General features: G+C 47.7%; 1 long non-coding RNA gene across 1 annotated transcript; it reads left to right on the plus strand.

The window, feature by feature from the left end:
* The first annotated feature begins 429 nt into the window (after positions 1-429).
* Positions 430-7,843, plus strand: LOC144480117 (uncharacterized). Its single transcript, XR_013495624.1, has 3 exons — positions 430-512; positions 6,512-6,670; positions 7,762-7,843. It is a non-coding gene; the product is annotated as an uncharacterized LOC144480117 (long non-coding RNA).
* The last annotated feature ends 313 nt before the right edge of the window (positions 7,844-8,156 follow it).

The raw sequence follows: 8,156 nt of genomic DNA on the forward strand, positions 1-8,156 counted from the left end.
GCATGAGTCCAGCTGCAGAGCCAAGATTGTAAAAGCCTCTGAGGAAAAGCTGTTGTTACCTTTCATATCGCTAAGCCTCTGTACGTCAAACTCAATTTGAGAAAAGCAAACTTTAAATTGCAAAGTTAGCAAATAACCAATAGAGGAATGAAAAATGAGATGAATGAGATTTTCTATCGATGGCACAGTGGTTAGCCCTGCTGCCTCACAGCGCCAGGGACCCGGGTTCAATTCCAGTCTTGGGTCACTGTCTGTGTGGAGTTTGCACATTCTCCCCGTGTCTGCGTGGGTTTCCTCCGGGTGCTCCGGTTTCCTCCCACAGTCCAAATATGTGCAGGTTAGGTGGATTGGTCATTGAATAGCCTTGGTTTTGTTACTGGTGCCAGTTGTCAAGCTAAGAAGGGAAGCTTTGTCTTTCAGAACCATGGTCTGATGCGTGGCGTGAGGAACTACGGGAGTTCACCTCCAGGGCCTGCCTCCTGGCAACTGAACAGCCTGAGGAAAAGAAGGAGGTCAGTACACCTTTAGTCACGCGATAGTGGCAGAATTGTTGCATGTCAGGTTCCTGTATGCGTGTGGGGAATTACCTCACACACACAAACAGAAAGAGTATTCGAAGGAGAAATCTGTGTGTCGAAGATTCCAGCAAAGCAGCATTAGATATAGCTCATTGTCACCCTCACATAGAGTTACACAACACAGAGAGAGGCCCTTCAGCCCATCGTGTCTGCGCCGGCCATCAAACACCTATCTATTCTCATCCCATTTCCAGCACTTGGTCTGTAGCCTTGTACACTTTGACATTTCAAGCGCTCATCTAAATGCTTCTTAAATGTTGTGAGGGTTCCTGCCTTTACCACCCTTTCAGGCAGTGAGTTCCAGATCCCCACCACCCTCTGGGTGAAAAAGGTTTTCCTTAAATCCCCTCTTAAATAAAGAACAAAGAACAATACAGCACAGGAACAGGCCCTTCGGCCCTCCAAGCCCACGCTGCTCCCTGGTCCAAACTAGACCATTCTTTTGTATCCCTCCATTCCCACTCCGTTCATATGGCTATCTAGATAAATCTTAAACGTTCCCAGTGTGTCCGCCTCCACCACCTTGCCCGGCAGCGCATTCCAGGCCCCCACCACCCTTTGTGTAAAATACGTCCTTCTGATATCCGTGTTAAACCTCCCCCCGCCCCCCCCACCTCACCTTGAATCTCTGACCCCTCGTGAACGTCACCACCGATCTGGGAAAAAGCTTCCCACCGTTCCCCCTATCTATGCCTTTCATAATTTTATACACCTCTATTAGGTCACCCCTCATCCTCCGTCTTTCCAGTGAGAACAACCCCAGTTTACCCAATCTCTCCTCATAACTAAGCCCTTCCATACCAGGCAACATCCTGGTAAACCTCCTCTGCACTCTCTCTAAAGCCTCCACGTCCTTCCGGTAGTATGGCGACCAGAACTGGGCGCAGTATTCCAAATGCGGCCGAACCAACGTTCTATACAACCGCAACATCAGACCCCAACTTTTATACTCTATGCCCCGTCCTATAAAGGCAAGCATGCCATGTACCTTATTCACTACCTTCTCCACCTGTGACGTCACCTTCAAGGATCTGTGGACTTGCACACCCAGGTCCCTCTGCGTATCTACACCCTTTATGGTTCTGCCATTTATCGTATAGCTCCCCCCTACGTTAGTTCTACCAAAATGCATCACTTCGCATTTATCTGGATTGAACTCCATCTGCCCGAGTCCATCTGCCATTTCTCCCACACCATACCTTAAATCCATGCCCCCTGGTTAATGACCTCTCTGCTTTGGGGACAAGTTCCTTCCTATCTAATCCAGCCATGTCCCTCGTACATCCCAATCAGGTTCCCCCTCAGCCTTCTCTGCTCTAAGGAAATCAACCCCAGCCTATCCAGCCGCTCTTCATAGCTGAAACGCTCCAGCCCAGGCAGTCATAGAAATCATAGAAACCCTACAGTGCAGAAGGAGGCCATTCGGCCCATCGAGTCTGCACCGACCACAATCCCACCCAGGCCCTACCCCCACATATTTACCCGCTAATCCCTCTAACCTACGCATCTCAGGACTCTAAGGGGCAATTTTTAACCTGGCCAATCAACCTAACCCGCACATCTTTGGACTGTGGGAGGAAACCGGAGCACCCGGAGGAAACCCACGCAGACACGAGGAGAATGTGCAAACTCCACACAGACAGTGACCCAAGCCGGGAATCGAACCCAGGTCCCTGGAGCTGTGAAGCAGCAGTGCTAACCACTGTGCTACCGTGCCGCCCAGTGTCCTGGTGAATCTCCTCTGCACCCTCTCCAGTGCACTCGCAATGAATTAGTAACTCCCATGGATCAAACCAACTGGTGGAACATTCTCCATATCTTTTTATTCCCCCATTAACTATTGGTCACTGTATGTGTGGAGTTTGCACGTTCTCCCCGTGTCTGCATGGGTTTCCTCTGGGAGCTCCGGTTTCCTCCTACAGTCCGAAAGACGTGCTGGTTAGGTGCATTGACAATGCTAAATTCTCCCTCAGTGTACCCGAACAGGCGCCGGAGTGTGGCAACTAGAGGATTTTCACAGTAACTTCATTGCAGTGTTAATGTAAGCCTACTTCTGACAATAAATAAACTTCAGAACTTTAAGATCGGACTATCTAGCTGGAGAGAGAGGAGGTAATGGCTTGGGGCTTTAAATTGCACAGTTTTGACTTGTTGAATGTTGTTCAGTTTGGTGCTGGAAGAAATAACTCTTGCCCAGCCTACATCGAATCATAGAAACCCTACTGTGTAGAAGGAGGCCATTCGGCCCATCGAGTCTGCACCGCCAAACAATCCCACCCAGGCCCTATCCCCTTAACCTCACGTATTTACCCTCCTCCTCCTCCTGACGTTATGGGGCAATTTATCATGGCCAATCAACCTAACCCGCACATCTTTGGACTGTGGAAGAAAATCAGAATACCCGGAGGAAACCCAGGGAGACACGGGGAGAACGTGCAGACTCCACGCAGACAGTCACCCAAGCCGGGAATTGAACCCGGGTCCCTGGCGTTGTGAGGCAGCAGTGTTAACCACTGTGCCACCATGTCGCCCCACAGTGGCACAGTGGGAAATAGTGACAGGAAGATTCCCTGAGCTGATTATCATGAGGGTAAATACGTGGGGTTATGGGGATAGGGCCTGGGTGGGATTGTGGTCGGTGCAAACTCAATGGACTGAATGGCCTCATTTTGCACTGTAGGTATAAAAAACAGATATACTTTTAAAAAAAAGAAACCTATCTCTCAATGTAGTCTGGGCAAGAGTTACTTCTTCCTTTATATAAGGAGTGTTATGAATGCTCCTTCTGTGACCAACAAGTCTTAGTGTTGAACTCGAACCTGGAGTTTCTGATCCAATGGTAGGGGACCTACCCCCTGCACCACAATGCATTGGAGTCACATTAGCAGAAGAAGTCAAGATCTAACGGTCATCTCAATACGGGTTGTGAATTCTTTTGGAGATTTTCTAGGTTTGCTGCGCTCCATAGCAGATTCACCTTGACCTTGAATATCTACGGCCTATTGCATTGTGAATGAGATGGAATGAAAGACACCCAGCGCCTGTTGGCTGGAGAGAAATGTATTTGCTGGCTGCTGTGTTATGATGCATTATTCAATTGCCAAAAACCCTAACGCTCAAAGAGTTTATCAATCTCCTGAAGCCAAGGTCACATTTCTGCCTTCTGAAACTTTTGAAGATGACTATCTCATGTACACAACTACATTTTTCCCAGAATCTTTGTCATCCTTTGGTACCTACCTCATTCGTATTCATGTTGAAGTGCTTACTGTATGAACTGGCAATTCTTCTTCAGCAACACCATGCTTGCTTAACACTCCATCCACAAACATTCACTCCTCCACTATCGACGCACAGTGTCCGGAGTTGAGAGGGTTGGCTTATGAGGAGGGACTGAGTAGACTGGGGCTATACTCATTGGAATTCAGAAGAATGAGGGGAGATCTTATCGAAACATATAAAATTATGAAGGGAATAGATAAGATAGAAGCAGGAAAGTTGTTTCCACTGGCAGGTGAAGCCAGAACTAGGGGGGCATGGCCTCAAAATAAGGGGGAGCAGATTTAGGACTGAGTTGAGGAGGAACTTCTTCACCCAAACGGTTGTGAATCTGTGGAATTCCCTGCCCAGTGGAACAGTTGAGGCTACCTCATTGAATGTCTTTAAGGCAAGGATAGATAAATTTTTGAACAGTAAAGGAATTAAGGATTATGGTGAGCGGGCGGGTAAGTGGAGCTGAGTCCACGAAAAGATTAGCCATGATCATATTGAATGGCAGAGCAGGCTCAAGGGGCCAGATGGCCTTCTCCTGCTCCTAATTCTTATGTTCCCATGTTAGCAGTGCGTACCATCTACAGAATGCACTGCAGCAACTCTCAAAGGCTCCTTCAGATGCACCTTCCATAAGATATAGGAGCAGAATTAGGCCATTTGGTCCATCAAAACCCAAGACAGTGACCATCTGGAAGGACAAGGGCAGCAGATACCTGGGAACACCACCAACTGGAAGTTCTCCTCCAAGCCACTCACCATCCTGACTTGGAAATATATCACCGTTTCTTCATTGTCGCTGGGTCAAAATCCAAGAACTCCCTGCCGAACAGCACCTACACCTCAGAGACTGCAGCGATTCAAGAAGGCAGCTCACCACCACCTACTCGAGGGCAATTAGGGATGGGCAATAAATGCTGGACTAGCTAGCACATCCCGTAAAATAATTTTAATAATATTGCTGACTAAATGGTTCTTTTAAGAGCCTGCAGTTCGAACCCTCATTGTTGCGTCAACAGTCTGATTGTCAGGGTTGTAACTCAGTGTTTGGATGTTAAAATATAGGATTTCAGCAGAGAACTGTAAAGTCGGAAAGGTTAACATGCCATCTCAATAATGTATAAATGAAATGAAGGCACATTCAATTAAGCCCTCAATAGCACGCACACACACTGACATGCCATTGAAAGATGTTAAAGGGTGAAAGTTTCTGGTTACAGCAATGTATAAATAATTATTGGTCTCAGAAGCTAGGAATTTTGCAAGACAAAAGAGAATGATTATATTACTGGACTAATCTTGAACTGTGTAAGTGGGAAAAATGCAAGAGAACCATTTAATCATAATTAAGTGTGTTTATTTCATTTTGATATGATATAAGAGACTGAGAGAGTAAGAGAGGTCCCCTCAGCAACACTCAGTGCAACACTCTTTGTGCATTCATCCAGGAACTGGTTAGGCCCAAACCTGAAAAACCAGCCTGTCTGTGAGGCCGGGTTTGCAATTTGTCAATAATCTACACCGTGTCAGGTTGTTTAACACGATGACAAATGTAGTTGTTTGTTCCTTATCGTGGGAAATTGAGCGACAAAGTTAGCACTGCTGCTTCACAGCTCCAGGGACCTGGGTTCGATTCCCAGCTTGGGTCACTGTCTGTGTGGAGTTTGCACGTTCTTCCTGTGTCTGCGTGGGTTTCCTCCGGGTGCTCCGGTTTCCTCCCACAGTCCAAAGATGTGCGGGTTAGGTTAATTGGCCATGCTAAATTGCCCCTTAGTGTCCCGGGATGCGTAGGTTAGAGGGATTAGCGGGTGGATATGGGGATAGGGCTTGGGTGGGATTGTGGTCGGTGCAGACTCGATGGGTTGAATGGCCTCTCTCTGCACTGTAGGGTTTCTATGATTCTATGACAATGAATTCTGACAATTGGTCCAAAGTGCTTCCCTGGCGTGCGTTGGGATGGAGTTAGAAGCCAACAGGTTAATCCCAGTTGGCAACATGGCCAGAAATCCAAGAGTTGATCGATGGGCATTTGCAGAGGATGGATAGATAGTGGAGACCAGGAGATGAAAAAAGAGCAAGTTTGTATCTTTCCCAGCCGAGCGCTGGGAAAAAACAGTGAGCTGGGATTCTCCAACCTCGCCCGTGGCTGGGATTCTCCAGTCCCGCTGCAGTGAACGGAGATTATAAAATACTGTGATGTCAAGTAAAGAACTTCCGGCTTGGGTAGTAAGGCCATGTATCAATTTATAGGGAGGGATTTTCCAGCCTCGCTCGTCCCAAAACTGTAAAATCCCGCCCGAGGTCAACAGACCTTTCCAGGGTCCGCTCCGATTCCCATGGCGGGCGGGACAGTAAAATTCCAGCCATAAACTTCAACTATATCAAAAATAAGTCTCCTCTTCTCCGAAGATTGCAATCCAAGAATTCCTAAACGCTCCTCATAAAGTATTGCCCTCGTGCCTTCCATTTTCCTGCTAACACATCTTGGTCCTCTCTCTCTCCATCCTCGCTGGCAGCAGTGGAGTGTGAACGGCCTGGGAATTCTGGCCTGGCATGATGCTTCTCAGTTGTGCCGCTGCATTGGGTGCCTTTGTGTTGACGGGTACATTAGATGCCACTCCAGGAAAGAACAAACAGGCCATTGTTTCATTATGTTTCCACAGACGGAGGTAAGGCAAAGGACTCAGTACTCTGCACAGACTGGCCGGATCATCCCAAACTACACTCCGGCTGTGAGTCGCCAGTCTTCTCACCGTTCCTCCAGGAATGATGCCCGGGAGAGGAGTAAACACAATGGATTTTTCCAGGACCATGAGTTGCTGGTGAAGAATACTTTTCATTGACCTTTTGTTGTCATTCATTGCAAAACGCGCAGTGTCAAACCGAGAACATCAGACAGTACATGCACAGAAATCGCCGGAATTCTCCAGTCTCGTACGCCCCATTACTGCTGCCAGCGAGAATGGAAAATTCGGCGCTCGGCCAAATCTCCATTCCCTGCAGCGGGACTGGAGAATCCCTGCTCTGGGTGAGGTCAGAAAACACCTGCCTATGCTTCTGACAAGTCTTCAAAAAGTCACATTGCACATTCTCCCCGTGTCTGCGTGGGTTTCTTCCGGATGCTCCGGTTTCCTCCCACAGTTCGAAAGACGTGCTGGTTAGGTGCATTGGCCGTGCTAAATTCTCCCTCAGTGTACCCGAACAGGCGCCAGAGTGTGGTGACTAGGGGGTTTTCACAGTAACTTCATTGCAGTGTTAATGTAAACCGACTTGTGACACTAATAAATAAACTTTAAAAACGATCTTTCTGTGTATATATGTGTGTATGTGTGTGTACATGCGTCCAGGTGTCTGAACATGTGTATGCACGTCTTTGTGTGTGTGCCTGTGTATCCATGTGCATGTGTGTGCATATGTCTGTGTGGGTGTGTGTATATCCCTGTGTAAGTGTGCATGTGTACATATATGTGTGCATGTTTTTCATGTATGTGCCTGTGTATCCATCTGTGCATTCATCTGTGTGTGTGTGCATGGATGTGTACATATCTTTCCATATGTATGTGTCTGTGTATATCTTTGTGTGGAGGGTGTGTATGTGTGTGTACCTATGTATCCATGCAGATGTGTGCCCCTGTACACATGTATGTGTGCATGTCGTGTGTGTGTTCCTGTGTATCTGCCCATGCGAGTGTGTGTGCGTGTGTATTTGTGTGAAAATTCAGTCTCCTCCCCGGCCCCCCGCGCGTTTGTGAATCGCTGACGAGTTGTTTGTAAAGTCCAATCTCTGAAACTCCCCGCGGGCTGTGCGCAGTGATGGTGACGGGCAGATCAAGGCTGATTCTCAATACCACCCTTGTCTCTGGCTGTGATATTAGTGTCACTCTGATCGATCGCTGTTTGTTTTCCTGCTCAGGTTCTGGAACTGCTCTGCCAGCTTCTGCAGACAGATTCATTCTCTGCCGTTCAGCAGTGGCTGCTTTGTGCCAGCCAACAGGGTGAGTAACATCTGTACCGATCATTGATTGTGGTCTGACCTCATTTGGGCCCCTTTTTGCTTCAGTCTGTCTTTCTAGGATTGTATTCATTGTCTAACTCGTTTCCTTCAATCTCTCTGCTATTTGCTTAGGTTTGCACAGAAAAGAAACACATGAAATATATCAGAGCTTCTCCTCACTTTCACTTAACCGCTTACCCCAATTCAGGGCCCCAGGGGGACAGACCCTATCCAGACGGATGCTGGAGGGCACCCAGCACAGGACACCACCACATCGCAGGGTGCATGCTCACAGACAGATTAAAGGGCAATTT

This window comes from Mustelus asterias, chromosome 28 (genome assembly GCF_964213995.1).
Source record: "Mustelus asterias chromosome 28, sMusAst1.hap1.1, whole genome shotgun sequence".
NCBI lineage: Eukaryota > Metazoa > Chordata > Chondrichthyes > Carcharhiniformes > Triakidae > Mustelus > Mustelus asterias.